General features: G+C 44.4%; 1 long non-coding RNA gene across 1 annotated transcript in view; it reads left to right on the top strand.

Annotated features, from left to right (window-relative positions):
• LOC135088112 (uncharacterized) overlaps positions 1-19,822 on the top strand; it is a 111,313-nt gene extending 91,491 nt beyond the window's left edge. Inside the window, exon 2 of the long non-coding RNA XR_010260961.1 lies at positions 19,559-19,822. This is a non-coding gene — a long non-coding RNA (uncharacterized LOC135088112). The remainder of the gene's footprint in view (positions 1-19,558) is intronic.
• Positions 19,823-23,418: the final 3,596 nt, after the last annotated feature.

Below are 23,418 nucleotides of genomic sequence, written 5' to 3'. Positions count from 1 at the left end.
GTGAGTGTATCTGTACTTATCGTTGTATTTTCATGTAACGCAGAGATGCAGCCAAATAGGCATACTTCATATGACGTCTTCATTGAATTGGCCCTTCCACATTGTTTGTGACATAATTCCAAATGACAACTTAATGCATTTCCCTCATCAGAAGAAGCCAGGAACTCTGGATGCATAAGGCGAATAGAGGTTTAATTATTTTCACTAATCAATCATTATTTTTATTACAGCTTGCGACAACTGCACTCTAACATTATTGGACTCCGTCGAATTCCTATCTAAAGACCTACGAACTCGAGCAGACCCCACCGAACTGAGTCGCATCCCCAAACCCTTCCCGGCGTTGCTAGAATTCGCCCACAACACTTCTCAACTGCAGACATCTCTACACCTACTCGCAAAAGACCTTCAGAACACGAACAGCATCGAACCTGCCATCAAGAACTTGGAAGAAAGAGAACACCAGCTGTTTACAGAAGCAAACAGACTGAAGACCGAGGCCATTAGAAGAGGAGACGAGTCTTACTCCCTTAGTTTGGAAAGCATGAGTGGTCTAGAAGAAGTGCTGAAGCAAAGAAGAAAGCTAGGGGAGCAGGTGGCAGCATTAGATGACTTCGCTCGGGGTGAGAAGCATCTGTCAGCGCATAGAGCCTTGAAGGAAGCGAAGCATCTCATGAGGAAGATAAAGGACGTCAAGCTGATCGACTATCTAGCAGGAGCCGCTGATGTTTTTGATACGGTGAGTCATATTTTTATGGTTACACTGCACTTGTGAAATTTTTCAACATGACTGTAGATTTTTTCTCTAACTTCGTACATTTTCTTCGACCACCCCGGTTTCAGAGAGTGGGGCTCCGTTTTCTTCGCTAACGGCGCAGTGGTCTTGTGGCCGAGGAGTGTCAGTCGTTTCATGACGACCAGTCTCATGCTAATGTTTAATTCGGCTCGAGAGGCCGTGATGACTGGCCGCGTCCACGCATCTTACGCGCGGTTAACCAAGCTACATAGACCCCTGCCTTACGAGATTTATACGGACCGCTCGTGTCTACGGTCGCTGGACGAGCGCCGCATCGAGTGACCAGTGACTCAGACACCACGCTTATGGACGTTAACCCGGCCGCTCGGTATCTCGCACGACTGGTTCTGGTGCGTGTATTGTGTTTGACCATAGTATCGACTTGTTGCGTGAAATCGGTGCGTCCTTGTTACACCTGTGGTATCGATTAGAACTTTTGTGAGACAGTTGCAGTTGACGAACTAAACTGGTGTGCCGGGTAAACAAAGTGTACTGTTGTTAATCTGTGTCAAAGTGACCGCCACCTCTTAAACTATTTCAAAATAACTTAATCTGCATCGTTTTTCGGTTTATTTCGGTGATCAACATGTCTAAAATTCCACGCTCGCCACCCACCACATCTAGGATGCAATCACAAGCGGACATTGAGGTGTTAAGCGCCTCTGATGAGGGAAAAATAAGCAAAAATCTACGCAGCAGACGCCCTAAACCTGAGAAGTCACCTGTAAGCAACGATTTACATGAGTTTAAGCAAGAGCTGAAGCAGGAAATCGAGGCTATGTTCGCCTCATGGAGCAGCCTACAAACGCAAGAATTGTCAAAAATGTTACAGCAACAACACGCTATTATTCTAAGCAACCTGATGTCTGAGGTTAATGAAATTAAGACACAGAACTCTGAACTGAAGAAATCATTCCTCGAAGTGGAAAAATCTGTTAAATTCGTAAGTTCCCAATATGAGGATGTCAATAAGAAGGTCCTCGACTTGGAACTAGAAAATAAATACCTAACAGAGCAAGTCAAGTCGCTTGGAAACACAATTAGGGACATGCAGCACGGCTCCCGAAGCTCGACTATTGAAATTAGAAACTTACCTGCTAAAGACAATGAAACATACGACGACCTGGTGTCTGTTGTAACTGAGATCGGAAAGAAGATTGAACAACATGTCACCTTATCAGACCTTAGAGATGTTCGGCGCGTACCCAGCAAACCGGGAATGCCAAGGCCAATCCTCGCTGAATTCACAAAAGTTGCTACCAAACGGGACTTCATCTCTGGCATAAGAAAGTTTAATAAAAACGCTAAAAATAAGCAACAAAAATTAAATACAGAACTCATTGGCATTCCGGGTACCTGTACACCGATCTACGTTTCGGAACTCCTGTCATTACAAATAAAAAAACTCTTTTTCCGTGCACAAGAGTTTGCTAAAACATATAAATATGATTATTGCTGGACATCGAACGGAGCAGTGTATCTGAGAAGGAAGCAGGGCGAGAAGCAAATCATAGTTAAATCAGAACAAACTTTATCAGACTTGCAGAAGACATGACTAGGCATAGCTTCTTTTTGTTTGTTTAACTTGTTGATCTTTTTGATACACTTCATTGTAATTTACCCTAGTAATATTTACAGAGAACACTCATCACACTCACACACGTACAAAAAAACTTCGCACACTTACTTACACTCTCACTTAACAATAAACTTTCACACAAAATACAAAACCAATCACTTCATAACATTTTCACATGTACAATCTAAGCTCTGCAGGTTTTCTTTAATATTAGCCTATGTATTGTATTTAAACCTAGTCATCAACAATCTGTTACTCAAACTAAATGATCTATTAATCATCATAAATGGCTAATGAAATAAATAGCCAAATTGATGACTTATGTATCTCGCAAGCCATTAAATGTGAACCTCAAAACTGTAGAAATTATATAGAATATCACTTGAAATCCTTGTCAATTTTGCATGCTAATATCCGTAGTATTAATAAAAACTTTGATGAACTTCGACTATTTTTAATAGCACTTAACATTACCTGCGATATCTTGGTCCTCTCGGAATGTTGGCTATCCAAAGTTACCAGCTTACCCAAACTTGAAGGCTACTCGTCATACATGTCTGAACGCATACATAACATACTAATCTGACTTTCAGTATAAGACAAAATGGACAACCTAACTGTAATTTTAATATAAGAGCACATAACACTCATTGCAACGATCCAGAAATATGTAACTGCTTTGTTTTGTCTTCAACCGTTAGTATCAGATATCTTGGGGTAGAGATAGATAAAAACCTTAACTGGAGCCAACATATCACCAATCTGAAAACTCGAATACGTAAGTTAATACCGATTTTCAAAAAAATTAGAAACTTAAAAGATCCCAAAACTAATAAAACAGTATATTTAGCGCTGTGTCAATCAGTGGCTACGTATGGTATTTCTGCCTGGGGTGGCGCTAAGAAAACTTACCTTATAAAAGTGGAAAGGGCCTTAAGGTGTATCATAAAAATAATAAATTTCAAAAAATTTAGATATCCTACTGTTGAACTGTACAAAGAATTTGATGTTCTAAATATTAGACAGTTATTTATAAAAACAATATTACTTCGACAACATTCTTATCCTCAACGTGATAATATGCCAGCCAGAAGAAAGCATGAGGTGTATGAAATTCCAAGATGTAAAACCGTATTTGCAAAAAGTTTTCCTTTCTTCCTTGCCCCTTTCTTATATAATCGCATTAATAAAACTATTTCTACTAAGGACATGACTAAATATCTGTGTGGAAGGACGCTGGAAGGGTTTTTAAAAGGTTTGGACTACACAAGGACTGAGGATTTATTTGTTATTCTTAAATAAAAATAATATATACATATAATAATATACATAATATACAATATAGTCATATGTTTATATATAAAAATATATATTTATATACTAATTTACTACATACATAATATGCAATAGATAATTAAATAAGGAAAAAAACTATATAATTATATTATTTATAAACATAATAAAATATAAGTATATCATCAGTAAAACTACCTATCCAAAATTTCTACAATTATTATAAAATACTATTTATTACTAAATTCATTAAAAAATGGTCAAGCATCTTATGTTTTTAAGTGGCTAAAGGTTTTGTTAGAATATCAAGAATATTACTACTTGTCGCTTAAACAAACGTCTAAATAATAATAAATTACTAACAACAAAAACAAACTTAACTCCACATTGTAATAACTTCAAAACTTGTCTGAATATTTTGCATATACTACGTGTTTACGCTTTACTCGTCACTTAGTATCGTCATGTTTAGTGTGTCGTCGTATTAATCGCATCATTGCAAAGCAGTCTTTATGTTAATTAGTTAAAGCTGGTATTCGGGAGGCGAGAATCCTACCTTGCCGTAACACAGTTACGACTAGCACGGAAGGTGGGGAACTTTTTTTCGGTATACCGCCAATAGATGTTTATTTTATTAGTTGCATTTGTTGTATATTTTTACAAGCTAGGGGTTAACCATAATAATTAATTAGAGTGTTGTGGTATGATATTGTTGTTTTGTATGGGAAATTTAAAGGAAACAATTTTTTTTTTTTTTTTGCAAACATTTTTGCCTTTTAGTGAACTTTGCTTCGATTTTTGGAAATACCGATTTTATAATTTTTTGGGCAGACTGAGACAACATTAATCACCTATTATAACAAAAATTTAGAAAGTTGCTACCTGTAAATTAAAACAAATGAAAATTTTCAAGCAGTGACCGTTCGCTTTTATAGATATAGATTAAGTAGTTCTTAAAATTAAAATAAAATAGAAATAATAATGGACATAGCCTATTGTAATAAACTAATACCTACCTAGGGAAAATCGGCGGCTTCACACCGTACCCCATATTGCAACATGTTTGTACCTACTCCTCAATAATTACTAGATAATGTTTGTACTCATTTACAATACATATAATGTTTAGCTACAACTGATAATGTTCCTAATGATATAAGGCAGTGTACTGTATACTTTTTACTGAAATAAAATATTCTTATTCTTATTCTTATTCTTATTCTTATAACCAGAATGATGGCGTAGTCATCTACATTAAAAACTCGATCTCACATAAAGTTTATCAGCCATTTTTTGAAGATGCAAATTGCGTAATCTGTACTATAAATAATAACTTTGCGATAGTCGGCCTCTATAGATCTCCCTCATATAGGAATTCTGAAAAATTTCTAAATAGCATAAATGCTACATTAAGTGATCTTTCAACAGTTAACAATATTGTGTTGATGGGCGACATCAACATAGACATTAAGGCAAACAGCACTGATCCAAATTCTCACGACTACTTAAATCTTATAGCGTCCCATGGCATGCTACCAGCACACCAAATTCCAACCAGATTGGGTAACTGCTTGGATCATGTTATTTTAAAGACAAAACTACAACCTAGGACTCTAGTTATAGAAACATCTTTAACTGATCACTTTCCAGTCCTTCTTAACCTGAATCTTGCCAAGTCTATCTCTAGCCAAGCAAACCGACATATCAATAAAACCAACTTTACACAAATTGCACTTGATTTAGAAAGAACAGACTTCTCTAGTATTTTAAGCTTTGACAATGTTGATGAGGCGACTGATCAGTTCCTTGACATATTAATATCTACATTAAAAAACAATACCATCTCGCACACAGTTCCTTGCAGGCAGCGAATCCTAAAACCGTGGATTACCACGGGCTTGCTGAGATGCATACGAAATAGAGATCGTATGCATAAAAAGGCTAAATTAAATCCATTTAACATGACACTTCAAATTACATACAAACGTTATAGGAACTTCTGTAATAATCTTTTAAAACACCTAAAGAGAGATTATGAAAGAGCTGAATTTGCTAATGCAAGAAATAACCCTAAGAAAACTTGGGAGATCATTAAAAACGTCACTAATACTAAGAAAGTAGCTGAACCACCTACAGAATCCTAAAACCGTGGATTACCACGGGCTTGCTGAGATGCATACGAAATAGAGATCGTATGCATAAAAAGGCTAAATTAAATCCATTTAACATGACACTTCAAATTACATACAAACGTTATAGGAACTTCTGTAATAATCTTTTAAAACACCTAAAGAGAGATTATGAAAGAGCTGAATTTGCTAATGCAAGAAATAACCCTAAGAAAACTTGGGAGATCATTAAAAACGTCACTAATACTAAGAAAGTAGCTGAACCACCTACAGAACTTCTAAATTTAAATAATGATCCGATGGAATGTGTTAACATTGTAAACTCATTTTTTGCACATATAGGGAAAGACTTGGCAAGCAAAATTAAGCCTAATCCAAACTCTGAGGCTCACGAACTACCCCCCGAGCATCAGTACTCTCCTCCTCATTCGATGGCTATTCTAGAGATCGATGAAAGGGAGGTACAAGACATTGTTATGAGCCTCAGGAATGACTGTGCAGTGGGATGGGACGGATTGTCAGCCAGAATCTTCAAGTCCTGTCCAGTTCTTATACCCGTCATTACCCACTTATGTAACCTAGCAGTGAAAACTGGGAGGTTTCCAGTTGCCTTGAAAAAGGCAGTTGTCCACCCCATATATAAGAGTGGGGACAGAGCCAGTGTTAATAATTACCGTCCAATCTCGGTGTTGCCTACCTTGTCCAAGATTTTTGAACGTTTTCTGAATCGCCGTCTGGTTTCCTTCCTCGAAGCAAATAACCTAATCTCAAATAATCAATTCGGTTTCAGGAGAGGAAGGTCTACCGAGGACGCTGTGGCCTCACTTGTAGAATACGTAGTCAGCGAGGTTGACGGTAATAGAAAATGTCTAGGCATTTTCCTGGATCTCTCCAAGGCTTTTGACACTGTCTCTGTCCCCTTACTCTTGAAGAAGTTGGATGCACTGGGTGTAAGAGGGTGTGCGTTAAGCGTTTTTTCCGATTATCTATCGGGAAGGACGCAATGTACAAGGATAGGAGAATTTGTCAGCCACCAAGAGGCTCTTGACTTCGGAGTTCCTCAAGGGAGTATACTGGGTCCCACGTTATTCTTAATATACGTAAACCAGCTCTGTGACCTACAGTTACCCCACTCTCGAATAATAGCCTATGCAGACGACACGGTTCTGGCTGTCTCAGGAAATGATTGGGCTGAGGCTTTCGCTTTGGCTGAAAATAATTTTAAAATTATCATGAATTGGCTAAGGCTTAACCTTCTTACGCTGAACGCAGATAAAACTAAAGTTTTAACTTTTTCAATTCGCTCTTCTACACAACCTCCGCATGAAGGCCTTCAGATACGTGCCCATAAATGCTCCAGTGGGTCCCTAAACTGCGACTGCCCCCAGTTACAAAATACAACCATAATGAAATACCTGGGTATACAGGTAGATCACTGCTTAAACTGGCATAGTCAGGTGGAATCCGTAGCATGTCGATTGCGTAAGATGATCTTCATCTTCAAGACTTTGCGCAATTCCGCAGATAGAGATATCCTGTCAACAGTCTACTCAGCGCTTTGTGAGTCAATCCTTTCCTACTGCATCCCAGTGTGGGGTGGCACCTCCAAGACAACCTTCATTAAAATTGAACGTGCACAAAGAGCAGTACTTAAGGTTATGTATAGAAGGCCCTGGAGATATCCAACCGCACAACTGTATGAGGAATGTAATCTACTCACGGTTAGACAATTACATATCCTTCGGACCACCCTGTGGCTACACCCGACTATACCAATAAACTGTCCATCAGAGTCTAGACGTCGTCCCAAACCACCTTGTCCTGCAACCACCACTAATACTGTTTTCGCTGATAAACAGCTGCACAACTTAAGCACAAAATTGTATAATAAACTAGACAAAATATTACAAATACATAAATTAAACAAGTTTGAGCTTAAAAAGAAGTTAAGATTGTACCTGCAAAATCTTGGCTACACTGACACTGAGGATTTGTTGTCCTAGACAACAACACACACATACACTTACACTTATATACATTACACTTACACATACCTACACATACACTTACACACACACACACACACGCTTATACAACAAGCAACACTCACAGTTCTCTGTCGTCTTATTATCTACTTTATATTTCTTTTGTTAAATTCACATATCTTTTCACAGTAATGTTTAAACTTAGAAAATTGTAAGAATTCTCATACCCATATCGCGAGCCGAACCACTGACCCTTCAAAGCTCAGGTTTTTCCTATTTTGAAGGTCAGGGGAACAACAAATTTGCTTAAACACGAAGTTGTTAATTAACGTGATTAAGATTTTAAGCTTATTAGTGTAATTGGTTTGGAAATAAACTATTTATTTATTTATTTATTTATTTAATTATGACCTCGTTACAACCCTAAGATAGACTAAGAAAATTGTGAGGATGGTATCTCACTCATTTGTTTCGATACCAGGCCACGCTTCAATCAACAGCCGTCCAGGAGTACGACTACCGGTTAGAGGACGTGCAGCGACGAGTGCGCAAGCTTCAAGCGGCGCTAGAGGAGTGGGAGCGACGCGCCGACGACGTGCCGACACTAGGGGGCGCCGCGTGGGCCGCGGGGGACGCGCTCGCCGCGCTCGACGCCCGCGCGCGGCCCCGCCTCGCCGCGGTCCGAGACACAGCGCTGCGCTGCCGCCTGCTGCTGGAGGTGAGACACTACAGGCGGCGCTGGAGGAGTGGGAGCGACGCGCCGACGACGTGCCGACACTAGGGGGCGCCGCGTGGGCCGCGGGGGACGCGCTCGCCGCGCTCGACGCCCGCGCGCGGCCCCGCCTCGCCGCGGTCCGAGACACAGCGCTGCGCTGCCGCCTGCTGCTGGAGGTGAGACACTACAGGCGGCGCTGGAGGAGTGGGAGCGACGCGCCGACACTAGGGGGCGCCGCGTGGGCCGCGGGGGACGCGCTCGCCGCGCTCGACGCCCGCGCGCGGCCCCGCCTCGCCGCGGTCCGAGACACAGCGCTGCGCTGCCGCCTGCTGCTGGAGGTGAGACACTACAGGCGGCGCTGGAGGAGTGGGAGCGACGCGCCGACACTAGGGGGCGCCGCGTGGGCCGCGGGGGACGCGCTCGCCGCGCTCGACGCCCGCGCGCGGCCCCGCCTCGCCGCGGTCCGAGACACAGCGCTGCGCTGCCGCCTGCTGTTAGAGGTGAGATACTACAGGCGGCGCTGGAGGAGTGGGAGCGGCGCGCCGACGACGTGCCGACACTAGGGGGCGCCGCGTGGGCCGCGGGGGACGGGTGTGTAATGTATGATATAACTACATATCATATAATACTTAGAGGATATAACATCAAATTACATAAAATCATTTAATATAATAATTATTTATTATAATAAACGAATAATATAATTTTAAAACGAATAATTTTAAGACAAATAACTATTAACTGATATAAAATGGTTTGATATAATGAATATTTTCTATAAAACTTACAATGTATAAAATTTAAAACAAATAACATTCAAATCATATAAAAATAAAGTGTCGAACAATCAAATGACATAAAATTCTTTTCCTATAAAACTTAAATCATATAACAATAATAATTTTATGTAAAGTTCAATTGTTATAATAAGCATTGCATGCAGCAAGCAAGCAAGCAAACAAGCAAGCTAGCAAACGAGCAAGCAAGCAAGCGAGCAAGCAAGCTAGCATGCAGGCAAGCAAGCAGGCAAGCAAGCTAGCAAGCAGGCAAGCAAACAGGCAAGCAAGCAGGCAAGCAAGCAAGCAGGCAAGCAAGCAAGCAAGCAGGCAAGCAAGCAGGCAAGCAGGCAAGCAAGCAATCAGGCAAATTTGACTAAAAACTTGAGACTTCTGTCACGGCTCCGGCACTGCGGGGCTCTGGCGGTCCCTCGCGTGCTAATCGTCGCAGATGGTGTCGCTCGACACCGCGTCTTCGGCTTGCTGTTCGCCGGCCAGCCTCAGCCGCGGCGCCTCGCTTCCAGCCACCTGCTCCTCAGCCCGCGGGCCGCCTCGCCCCTCCGTGCCTACGCGCTTCTAAATTGCACTCTAAGGGTAGGGCAGACAAGACTACGTGGAGTCGGTTTTACGGCGATTCGTTTTTGTCACTAAAGTCATTTATAAGTCAAGCTAAAGAAGAACATACTAAAAGTTATATCTATCAGAAATTATGTCAATTAAAGAGTATACCAAATAGTCGTTATAACAAATAATATTTATTTTATAAGATAAGATAAGATAAGATAAATTTATTGAATAAAGACTTAGCCTAAATACAAGAAACTTAAATGGGGCTATGAAATTATTTGGTTAGTAACAATATTTTAATTAAGGTAGTATACCTAAACTAAGCAAAAATGTTTGCCTGTGTTGTTATATGAAATATTATTTATATTAAACAAAATTACATCAAATGAGTCTTAGATTAAGTAAGGTTTATATCAAATATCTTTATGCGTTTTGATTGGTATCTGAAATGATATTATTAGAAATGATTTATTATATGAAGTAAACATTATATGTTAAAAAATTATATCAAGTGTTATTATAACATACGTTTATTATACAATATGAACGTTATTGAAATGAATTTATACACCGTGTTACTTTGCATTCTTGCCATATTCACAGAGATAAAAGTAGGGAACAATACCTATTATTTAAGATAAACAAGAGACTCCCATAAAGAAAGTACACTGAGTTTTTAGTAAATTTGGTTTTGCAGTACAAATTGGAATAAACCAATTTTGTCTTGCACGTTCTACAGGTGCAAGTGGAATAAACCTAGTGGGCGTGGCCTAGTTCTTATTAATCTGTGATGTATTTTGGCTCTGGGTACCAGCCTTTTTATCTAGTCATAATAATTATTTTAAAATACTCTTCAGTTGATTTTAGATTTTCCTTTCTACTTTACGGGCTTAAATCTCAAAAATACGTAATAATTATTAGGCTTTCAATTAATTTATAACATTGTTCCCTATTTTTATAAATTAATAAATTAAGTATGAAATGAAATCACCTTATTCACAATTAATTATTTATTTATAAGTTCCTACTTACAAAGTTTACGTACTGCGAAGCAAGTGTTCAAAGTGTCCTCCGTTCTGATGAAGGCACAGTCTAGCACGGCGAAGCGTAGGTATTTCGCTTCAGTTTTCGCAACACATAAACGTTTTGTCTCACAGTTTCACTGAAACAATACTTTCACGTAACACGTTTGTCGTTTACACTATTTATCTCTTCTGCGCATACCAGGTCATTTCAAGTCCATTGGTGTTAGGTCCGAGGATCGTGGTGGCCAAGCTACTGGACTCCCTCGTCCAATCCACTGTTCACCAAACGTATTATTCGCGCACTTGACGACCTTATTGTGGGGGAGCACCATCCTGCTGGTAGTAGAGCATTTGGTGTAACGCTAAGGGTACGTCATCAAGCATTTCGTCTAAGACGTCTTGCAGACACTCCAAGCACCATTTTGATTAAATTATTCGTTGTTTGAATACACTTCAGTCATTTTTGTATTATTTATAACGTGATTTGTGTTTGATGGATTTATCAGTTTTTTACAAAAGTGTCAAAAAGACATTTTAAAGACAATAGATTGCAATAGATTTTTAAAAATACAATAAAAAGTAAAAAAGTCTCCATCGCCATCGCTAACAAGTGATGTGCATGCGTTACGATAATTAGTGATGTGTTTAACAGATTGTCGATAAAATAAAATACTCAAAATTAAAAATCAAAATTTTCGGGCATTATTTTTTAACGGATTTGTGTTCAGTATCAGTAATATAGTTACCTCTGTAAATATGGCAAGAATGCAAAGTTACACCCTGTATATATAATATAAACTTATATAAACTGTCACGCACCCGCGGGGGACGCGCTCGCCGCGGTCCGAGTCACAGCGCTGCGCTGCCGCCTGCTGCTGGAGGTGAGACACTGGCCCGGGGGCTCTGTGGCGCCCTGTGCCGTGCCGAGAATAGGTCAAAGTCAAAGTCAAAAGTCAAGTCAAGTCGCGGGACACGGTGCTGCGCTGCCGACTACTGCTGAAGGTGAGACTCTGTTGCCACGGGGCTAGGGCCACAGGGACTCGCTCCACGCCCGCGCGTGGCCCCGCCTCGCCGCTGTGCAGGACAGTGGGGGATGCATTCGAGACCCGCGCGCGGCCCCGCCTCTTGAGACACGGTGCTGCGCTGCCGACTGCGCTGTACTGCATTTTAGGGGCGCCTAGTGGGCCGCGGGGGACAGTAAACAAAATCCGTTGCAACTCACAGTTGCTACAAACTTCAATATCGCGATGCAACTAAGCACAGCGACATCTATTGACAATCTTGCGAATTTTATGAATTCACAGAATTTACGGAACCAATTGACTGGACATTGACTAGACTATTCTTAATGATACTCTCAAAGTAACATTGCAACCACTAATCCGCATCAATCATTTCCACCCGCAGGACATCAGCTCCCTCTCAGCAACCAACTTGACGGACGAGATCACTTCAGCACTCCTAGTGGGACAGACGCTGGCGGTGCGAGCCCCGGGTGCGGCGGCCGAACTTGCTTCACTGGCGAAGGCAGCGGAGGAAAAGGAGGGCATCCTGTACAACCTGACTCCAGCCTACAGAAGAAAGTACCTGGAGCCTGTGGAAAGACACGTGGCTGAACTCAGCGAGAAGGCCAAGCAGTACAAAATGTAAGTTATTGCTGATACTGATCACGACAGGTAAGGTTGTCAGCAGATCATAAGGGCCACGGAAAAGAAGAAGAGCATCCTCTACCTACAACCTGACTCCGATCTACAGGCGCAAGTATTTTTTGCCATCTGGATGTGGCAGAGAGAGGCATCGTATTTTCAGAATCTGATATTCCTTGTTTTCCACAGCGGTGTAAAGTACTATACACGTTAGTTAGTTAGTTTTGCAGGGCAATCGAATACCGCACTTAGCCTCATGATAGGGCCATTGTGCGCGATTTGTGGTTTATCTTCCTACTCCAACCACCCCAGATCCCCCCAGAAGGCGAGGAGCCCGTCTAGGCTGCTACATGCCTCCTGTAGCGACGATGGTGATCGAAGATCGTACTATACACGTATTCGTCACTATAAGCTTGATGTACGCCTGCTTGCAGCTTAAATTCAAACTTGATAAGTAACTAAGCAACAAGAACACTACTTTCTCAGGGTGTTCAGCGGCGCCCGTGCCGCTGCTTCCTTAGGCGTATCAGCGGCCCACGCATGGGGCGGCGTGGCCGAAGCCGTGGGCGCAGCACGTTCCGCCGCCGACACCGCGCGCGCCGCCGCCGCTGCCGCCGCTACTGCCTTCTCACAAGACTCCGTGCCTAGAGCGGCTGCTGCGGGGATCGCGGCGTCGAATGACTTGAAGAAGCGGGGTGCGGAACTGCTGGCTAGATCTGATGGTGAGTTTTATACAAATCTTTGTTCCTTTAGAAATGAAGGAAATTAGCTGTTATAGATGTAAGCCGAATATGGTAGTACTAAAGCCTGGTCCGTGAGCACGTAGAATTTTGTCCAATGACCCCAAGCTACCCATCCTTATCACTCGCGCGTAATTATATTGCTGTTGCGCTCGCACACTCACTGCGGGCGCCCGTCGCACAGTCGCGACAGCAATATAATTACGCGCGAGCGATAAGGATGGGTAGCTTGGGGTCATTGGACAAAATTCTACGTGCTCACGGACCAGGCTTAGTCATCAATTTTGTCGGAGATTTTTAACTTTCTCGGATTCCTCTAGATCCTAAAGAAAACAGAAACAAAGCATTGTCCAAAGCTTCAGGGTCCTGTTTTTCCGATCCATTTCGTTTCTCCAATTCCATTTAATATTAGTCTTAATTTTTAAAACTACTAAATGTGAGATCGTGGTGAGGAGCGATAGCTCTCCATCAGATCAAGATTGGTGACATCAACTACCTAAACTTTTCTCACCATCCACAGAGCTCCGCAACAAACTCGAGCACCTCCAACGAGCAGCGGATGTCGTCTCCGTATCCCTCCGCGCACTAGGCTGGGGCGAGCGCGCGCTCGGCGAGCGTCCGCGAGCGCGTGTAGCTGAAACATTACGCGAGGCGGGTGTTCGCGCGGATCGCGTATTCGCGGCGGCTCGCGCGCTGTACGACGAAGCGGCTGAACTGCGGCGCCGCGCGCGGTACAGCTTGAGGAGACAGCTGGCCGAGTTACAAAGACATGGGGACACGCAGCTGGGAGCGGCTGAGGAGCACGGTGGGTGTTTATGTCTCTCGTTTGTTTCAGCCGAAAGACGTCCACTGCTGGACAAAGACCTCCTCCAAGGATTTCCACGATGTCTCTCGTCGACCCTTAATACGCGTCCTTTGTACAGTCTTGTATCCACTTGAGCATGCTCAGGTGAATGTCAAGTGGAGACGCCTTAGCACCCAGGTGCCTAAAGCCTGAGCCTGGGCTCAGGCTCGGCTCAGAGGTCTCCACTTGAGCGCCTCGGCCAAATGAGCCGCTCATTTACCTGAGCATGCTCAAGACACTGAGGACGACAAGACAAGCGGCTGAGGAGCACGGTAAGTGTTTGTCTGTGCGTTGTACAGCCTTGCATTATGCTCATATGGACACAAGGCTTACGACGAGGCGGCCGAGCTGCGGCGCCGCGCGCGGTACAGCTTGAGGAGACAGCTGGCCGAGTTACAGAGACAAGGGTACACGCAGCTGGGAGCAGCTGAGGAGCACGGTAAGTGTTTATGTCTCTCGTCGACCCTTAATACGCGTGCGTTGTACAGCCTTGCATTATGGTCATATGGACACAAGGCTTACGACGAGGCGGCCGACCGCAGCTCGGCCGCCTCGTCGTAAGCCTTGTGGGTAAGAACATGGTCAAATTCAAATTCAAATTCAAATTTTTTATTGCATATTAAGTGTTTACAATTGGGTCTTAATCTAAACAATGAGCTTATAACTTAATAACCCGTTCATGGGTGTTGCAATATTAGTGGGTGGTGGGTGTTTATGGTGGCATCGACCCTTGCGCGTGCGTTGTACAGTCTTGTATCCAATTGAGCATGCTCAGGTGAATGTCAAGTTGGGATCCAGGCTCAGGCTCGGTTCAGGCGTCTCCACTTGAGCGCCTCGGCCAAATGAGCCGCTCATTTATCTGAGCATGCTCAAGATACAAGGCTTACGATAATGAGGCCGAGCTTCGGCGCCGCGCGCGATACAGCTTGAGGAGACAGCTGGCCGAGTTACAGAGACATGGGGACACGCAACTGGGAGCGGCCGAGGAACACGGTGGGTGTTTATGTCTCTCGTTCGTTTCGGCCGAAAGACGTCCACTGCTGGACAAAGGCCTCCTCCAAGGATTTCCACGATGTCTCTCGTCGACCCTTAATACGCGTCCTTTGTACAGTCTTGTATCCACTTGAGCATGCTCAGGTGAATGTCAAGTGGAGACGCCTTAGCACCCAGGTGCCTAAAGCCTGAGCCTGGGCTCAGGCTCGGCTCAGGGGTCTCCACTTGAGCGCCTCGGCCAAATGAGCCGCTCATTTACCTGAGCATGCTCAAGACACAAGGCTCACGACAATGCGGCCGAGCTGCGGCACCGAGCGCGCTACAGCTTGAGGAGACAGCTGGCCGAGTTACAGAGACATGGGGACACGCAGTTGGGCGCAGCTGAGGAGACGTCTTAGCCCCCAGGCTAAGGCTCAGCTCAGGGTCTCCCTTTGAAACGGGAAACACGCAGTTAGGAGCGGATGAGAAGCACGGTAGGTGATTTTTTCCTTATTTACTCGGCAGCCGGAAGGAAGGTTATGTTTGATATTTTTGGGGTTGATATAGTTTGAAAAGTAGGAGAAATAAAATCAATTTACAACTACATAAAGACGTCTAAAATCTAAATTTAATATGAATCTAACCAATTTACAATGATATGTGGGATAAGAATCTTGATATTTTTTACCGACTATTAAAAAGTATGTTTTGTTCAGTGACCCAAATCCGTGGCAACACCCTCCGCGGTGCGGAGCTAGCAGAGGCGCTGGCGACGGCGGCGGAGGCGCGCGCGCGCGAGCATTCGGCGGCGGCGCGCACGCTCGACCCCGCCGTGCTCGCGCTCAAGGACAAGATCGCGAAGGCCAAGCATGCGGCGCAGTCGGTAAGCCTTTTCTTTTATAGATCCATGCTATACAGCGTATTTCCACCTTAACACTAAACTCACAACTAAAGTAACACCTTAGGTCAGCCGGCGTGCAGCGATGACGATCAGACTTAAATGCATTGATCTCCATCACTGCACGCCGGCTGATCGTGTGTGATCGCATTGGTTTGGCCAAACCTTAACATTTGAATTTGAATGTAAACCTTGTCTTTTGGAATTAAAAGAAGACCACTTTAGACGACTTTCTATCGAACATATTCATGAACGTTTAGTATTTCCACATCACCTCTCCGCTCAACTTCGGTTTGGAAATATAATTGATTATTCAATCAAATCTCATCTCCTCTCTGTTTTTGAGGAAACCGGGCCTTGTATTAGTGGCGTCAACAATAGAGCGTAGTCTGGTGCTGGAGACTGATAACCGTATTCACAAACATTACTATGAGGTCTCACAGTGAGCGTCGACGCACAGTGTGAGACACGAACCAATCACAGAGCTCTATTTAACGCTGTGCGTTCTATTTGCTGCTTCACTTAAGAAAGCATCGTTTGTGAATACGGGCATGAGAATGATGCTCAGCTCTCTAAGATCTTACACACTGTTAATCATAACTACATCCTTCAAAGTCAAAGTCAAAAGGACATCATCCACGTTTCATATATTTTTGGTCCAAAACCAAAAGTGCCGGCCAACAAAAAAGAGTGCTGTATTCTGACATAATACGTCTGCCTTAGCATTTGTTACTATGGCACCAAAGCTGTAGCACCACTGTGCGTCGAGTATTTGAGATCTAAAAGTCATCGACTATTCATACATTTTTTGTTCAAAATCAAAAGTGTCGGCCAATAAAAAAAAAGTGCTGTATTCTGACAGAATACATCCGCCTTAGCATTTGTTACTATGACACCAAAGCTGTAGCACCACTGTGCGTCGTAGTATTTGAGATCAAAGTCATCCACGTTTCATATATTTTTAGAACTCAAATACTACGATGCACAGTGGTGCTTCAGCTTTGGTGCCATAGTAATAAATGCTAAGGCGGACGTATTCTGTCCGAATACAGCACTTTTATTTTTTGGCCGGCACTTTTGATTTTGGACCAAAATGGATGATGTCCTTTCTTTATTTGTTTAGACTAATAAATAGTTCTTACAAATCGTCATTTTGCTTCTTAATTAATCGTTCTTCTGCCTAGATATCGGTGTCCCTAACGTCAGCAGCGGGCGTAGGCTGCGCACGCGCCTACGCATTATCAGGCGCAGCGCCGGCCGCCACGCGCCTCGCACTCGCCGTGTCGTTCGACGCGCGCGTGCGCGACGGGCCGCTGCTACACCTCGTTGACGACTCGCAGGTAAGCTGGACTTCAGCTGGATAAGCCACTGCTGACCGACGATTTGGTAAGGCTAAGAACTCATGGCGCGATTTTCACCCACGCCCGCAGCTTCTTTAGAATACAGATACTTATGTAAAAACTAATGCTCAACTCACGACGCGGTTGTATACGGGTCCCGCGGCACCGGCGGGCGACTAAAGCCTGGTCCGTGAGCACGTAGAATCCCGTCCAATGACCCCAAGCTACCCATCCTTATCGCTCGCGCGTCATTATAGCGCAGTGAGTGTGCGAGCGCGACAGCAACATAATTACGTGCGAGCGACAAGGATGGGCAGCTTGGGGTCATTGGACGGGATTCTACGTGCTCACGGACCAGGCTTTAGTAGAATCGCGCGGGCCGCGGTAACCGCCTCGGCGGTTTTTGCCGTTGCGGGCGACCATTTTGTACCAGTGACTTAGCGAGTTCTTAGAATAACCGCTCCCGTGAGTTTTTAAATAAAACCGCAATTCCACAACCGCCGCGGGCGCGGGTGAAAATCGGGCCAGAACTCATGGCCTAAAGGTCAGGGAAAATACCTGGATACAGGCTGTACAGGACCAATCACTGTACGAATGTCCAACTAGGACAATAACTCGCGGCTCCGTTTTTTTATGCATAACAAAGCAGTTATTTGACCACAATCACACCTGATTTTAAGTGGGATGCAGTCTAGGATGGTACATATCTGCCCTGTAAGTGCCTTGAAAATGCCCGGATTAGAGTCTTCGGGAAAGACAGTTTCTTTGGGCTCTGGTGGAAACCGTCGGGTTTTAGTGGGTAGGCCCCGCCTTTAGTGAGTAGGCGGGGAGAGTCCCACATAACGTCAGCAGCGGGCGTAGGCTGCGCACGCGCATACGCTCTATCAGGCGCAGCGCCGGCCGCCACGCGCCTCGCACTCGCCGTGTCGTTCGACGCGCGCGTGCGCGACGGGCCGCTGCTACACCTCGTTGACGACTCGCAGGTGAGAATTCACGTATTTTGACACAGTCATAATCTCGTTGACGTTTAGAAGTCGTCCTATTGAAAAACAGTTTTAAATCCGTATTCACAAGGGTCATTTCGATAGAACGATTACTCGATACGATCGCAACTCAGCGATTTGTTGTTGTTGAAGTTTTGTTACGTGAATAAGGCTACTGGGCTTCAAAAACCTTTGTTTGTCTCCTGACATCCGCTTTGCAATGGAGGGAAGTCGAACCTTAATTTCGAACTCCTCCTATGTTCTTCTGATTAATTTCGTTGCGGGTCCAATGACAGTTTAACTTTCCCCCGGGACAAACTTGACCTTCACTGGTTGGGTTTTTATTGGCGGTCGCCGGTCAATCAGTAGATCCTGGCTACACAGGAGGTGCAGCGGTGGGAACGAGAGGTGGGAATAGTCCCGTAAGCTGGGCTTCAGTTGGATAGGATTCTGCTAAATGTGGGAACCCAAAGTATGCCTCAATGGATGATCTATAACTTTTTGCATCTAGCTAACTGTCAAGTATCTTTCTTTCTTCAAAGTAGTGTCAACATTTGATGTGATTGGCCGTGTTGGGTGCTGCACCTTGTTGTAACTTCAAAGACTCTGAATTCAGCCAGACAGGCCATTGCTGGACGTGGGAACCCAAGGAACAACATAGAGCATCTTATTGAAAGCAGAACAGGTTGTCTACTCAATGTTTGATGAGACGTTTCCATTTGAAAACACTGATGCACATTAAGCAGAGATGCCCACAGTGTAGCCAAAATTCAAGTTAAGGTTCATCTCAGTTCTGGACTTCTTCGATCGATTCTTCTGCCTGTAAATTCTAGCAACATTATTATTAACAAGTTATGAACATTTATTTGAATTTCCGTGATATTCCAGGATAACGAGAAATACATGAAGCTGGTGGTGGAAAAGAAAAGACTACGGTTGACTTGGGACCTGGGCGGCGGCGCGGCAACCATCGTGCACCCGGAGACGCTACAGGCAACGCACGACGACGCCGACCAGACGTCCTACCGCATCGAAATAGAGAGGTGAGTGGTAGGGAACCAGCTGGTCGTCAACTTTGGGATTTTTTTAAACATCTGCTGCCCTCGAAACTTACACAAAACTTGTTATATTCTTAGACTGACTTACACCACCTTATTTTAACCTTACAATAACCGGGTTTTTTGTTGGAGTTTGACAGATTTTTTACGTTTGTTATAGTTAAAGTAAGATGAAGCAACTCAGCCTTAATGTACAGTCGCGGAATGAAAAGGTTCGTCACCTTAGTGTCGGTTTTCGCTTGCACTAGGTACTGTAAGAGTCAAACCTGCCAACATAACAGTGCAAGAAACAGTGCTGCTAACATTTAAATAAATATGACGTTTGCTAACGAATAAGGTTTTGCTTGTTTATTTTTCTATCCTATCAGTGCAATGTTACAAAATGTAGTTTTTTTTATTTAATAGATAATGGCAGGTTGAACCAACAAGAAGGTTTTAGTTTATCAATCATAATAATCTTCTTGACAAGTTAAATCGTCAAACAACTTTGATCTGAATAATTTTGAACTTTACTGACGAACAGTTAAAGATTATTTTCTCTAACTTGAGATGATTCTGTAACATAGTTTCAAAAGGTAATATGTGCTCGCGATTCGTTGAAGGAATCAATTTGAAAACTGACGAACCTTTTCATTGCGTGACTGTACACTTGTTTAGTACAACATCTAAACTACATTCAACGGACGGCAAACGTACTTATCAGTTATAGTTCTCACAACTCACCATGGCGAGTGAGCTTTACTTGTGTGTATACGTATACATGCACTTATCGATAGTGTCTATCAAAACTTTTGGAAAACGAACAGTAGCGAGCCACCACACATGTCACTCTCACTCCCTTTCTTGAATTGCAAGAACTATAGTTGTTCAGCAGAAATTACCCTTTTCATTTTGCAATTAATAAGGATTTGTACAGTCCTGTTTTAATCATCTAAAATTATTTGTTTAATAAGGATTTGTACAGTCCTGTTTTAATCATCTAAAATTATTTGTCTAGGATATGGAACACAGTGCTCCTCAAACTCGAACGCATGGGCGGAGGGACACCCGTCACCGCTTCCAACAGTAGCGCCCCAAGCGCCGTCCGACTCACCGGTTCCCAACTATGGTTAGGGGGCCGCGACGGCGCGGGGGGTCTGCCAGGCTGCGTGCACGCGCTGTATGCAGACGACGCTAGTGTGGGACTGTGGAACTTCCAGCACCAGCCGAAGGAGTCACAGTGCACTGGCTGCACGCAGAGGTACGTGCTTGTATTGTGTCTAGTGTACTGACTGCAAAGGGTGATAGCAGCACCTCTGGTTCCACACTCTGTCTGGGGTGCCGCGACGGCTCAGGGGGTCTACCAGGATGTGTGCACGCGCTGTATGCAGACGATGCAAGTGTGGGGCTGTGGAACTTCCAGCACCAGCCGAAGGAGTCACAGTGTACTGGCTGCACGCAGAGGTACGTGCTTGTATTGTGTCTAGTGTACTGACTTCATGAGATGACAGCAGCGCCCCCGACTCTCTACTTTGTTTGGGGGGCCGCAACGGCTCAAGGGGTCTGCCAGACTGCGTGCACGCGCTGTATGCAGACGACGCTAGCGTGGGGCTGTGGAACTTCCAGCACCAGCCCAAGGAGTCACAGTGCACTGGCTGCACGCAGAGGTATGTTCTATGTCGCATCTAGTGTAATGTGTACTAATGTCTAACAGCAGTGCCCCCAGTGCCGTCCGGCTGACCGGCTCCCAACTATGGTTAGGGGGCCGTGATGGAGCAGGGGGTCTACCATGCTGCGTGCATGCGCTATATGCAGACGACGCTAGCGTGGGGCTGTGAAACTTCCAGCACCAGCCCAAGGAGTCATAGTGCACTGGGTGCACGCAGAGGTACATTTTTGTGTCACATCTAGTGTGTATATTGAGCATAGGGTCTGACCGGCTCCCAGAAAAGAGCCTTGATGTGGAACTTCCAGCACCAGCCAAAGGAATCACAGTGCACTAGTGCACACAGAGGTATGTTCAAGTGTCGAATCTAGCGTGTATACTGACTATATAGGGTGACAGTAGCGCCCCCAGCGTGGTGCGACTGACGGGTTCCCAACTATGGTTAGGGGGCCGCGACGGCTCAGGGGGTCTGCCAGGCTGTGTGCACGCGCTGTATGCTGACGACGCTAGCGTGGGGCTGTGGAACTTCCAGCACCAGCCCAAGGAGTCTCAGTGCACTGGGTGTACGCAGAGGTATGTGAATATATCGCGTCTAGTGTGTATACTTACAGTATTGGATGACAGCATCCCTGGTTCCCAACTATGGTTAGGGGGCCGTGACGATGCAGGGTGTCTGCCAGGATGCGTGCACGCGCTGTATGCAGACGACGCTAGCGTGGGACTGGAACTTCCAGCACCAGCCCAAGGAGTCTCAGTGCACTGGGTGTACGCAGAGGTACGTTTTGTGTCACATATAGTGTGTATATTGAGGCATAAGGTGACAGTAGCGACCCTAGCAGTGCCCCCAGTGTTGTCAGACTTACCGGTTCCCAACTATGGTTAGGGGGCCGCGACGGCGCCGGGGGTCTGCCAGGCTGCGTGCACGCGCTGTATGCAGATGATGCAAGCGTGAGGCTGTGGAACTTTCAGCACCAGCCTAAGGAGTCACAGTGCACTGGGTGTACGCAGAGGTATGTGAATATATCGCGTCTAGTGTGTATACTGAGCTGACTGCATGGGGTGACAGCAGCACCCCTGGTTCCCAACTATGGTTAGGGGGCCGCGACGGCGCGGGGGGTCTGCCAGGCTGCGTTCATGCGCTGTATGCAGACGATGTTAGTGTAGGATTGTGGAACTTCTAGCACCAGCCGAAGGAGTCTGCGCATGGGTCGCGTCTAGCGTGTATGTACTTTGTAGGTTTGAAAATGTGGAAATAAGTTGTGTTGGAACTGAGTCAACATGAGTATCAATTATAAAATAAAGAAATTTGATTTGATTTGATTTGATTTAATTTTTTAGGGTTCCGTAGCCAAATGGCAAAAAACGGAACCCTTATAGATTCGTTATGTCTGTCTGTCTGTCCGTCCGTCCGTCCGTCCGTCTGTCCGTATGTCAAAGCCATTTTTTTCCGAAACTATAAGAGCTATACTGTTGAAACTTGGTAAGTAGATGTATTCTGTAAACCGCATTAAGATTTTGATGCAAAAATAAAAAAAAATAATAAATATTGGGGGCTCCCCATACTTAGAACTGAAACTCAAAAAATTTTTCATACGTGTGGGGTATCTATGGATAGGTCTTCAAAAATGATATCGAAGTTTCTAAAACATTTTTTTTCTAAACCGAATAGTTTGCGTGACAGACGCTTCTAAAGTGGAAAAAAGTTGGTCCCCCCCTCTAACTTCTAAAATAAGAAAATGAAAAATCTAAAAACAACATAATATGATGTGTACATTACTATAAAAACTACCAACGAAAATTGTTTTGAACGAGATCTATTAAGTAGTTTTTTTTAATACCTCGTAAATCGTAAACTGCTTATTACCGCATAATCTTTCATACTAATAACTTAAATATAAAATAATAATTTTAATTTCATAAATCAATGGTACGGAACCCTCGGTGCGCGAGTCCGACTCGCACTTGGCCGGTTTTTCAAGTAGTTATTAATTATAAAAAAATAATTAAAATTTAAGTTTTACGCAGCTCGTATCTAGGTGCATCCTCAACTTTCACCAGATTGTCGGTCCAAGCAAAAAATTTTCTGCTCCAACAGCCATCAATCAACTTTACCCATATGAAAACAAAATTCAGTTAAGTGTGACCATAGGGGTCACTTAAAAATTAGGGATTGATGGTGAAAACGGGTACTAACCCGCCTGCTGTCACTTAAGTTTGAGAATTCTTCGAGCTATGCCTTTGGTTCTAGATAAGTTTGACATTATATCCGCAGATGGTACAACCCCGGCGGCGGGCGAGGCGGCGGCGGCGGCGCGGCGCTGGCGTGGTTCGGCGGCGGCGGGTACGCCGAGCTGCGGCGCGGCGGCCTGCGCGCGCCCGACTCGCGCCAGTTCAGCGTGGCGCTCACCTTCCGCACGCGCGACGAGA

The sequence above is a fragment of the Ostrinia nubilalis genome, chromosome 3 (genome assembly GCF_963855985.1).
Source record: "Ostrinia nubilalis chromosome 3, ilOstNubi1.1, whole genome shotgun sequence".
NCBI classification, from domain to species: Eukaryota; Metazoa; Arthropoda; class Insecta; order Lepidoptera; family Crambidae; genus Ostrinia; species Ostrinia nubilalis.
This window is presented reverse-complemented; position numbering and strand designations above follow the sequence as displayed.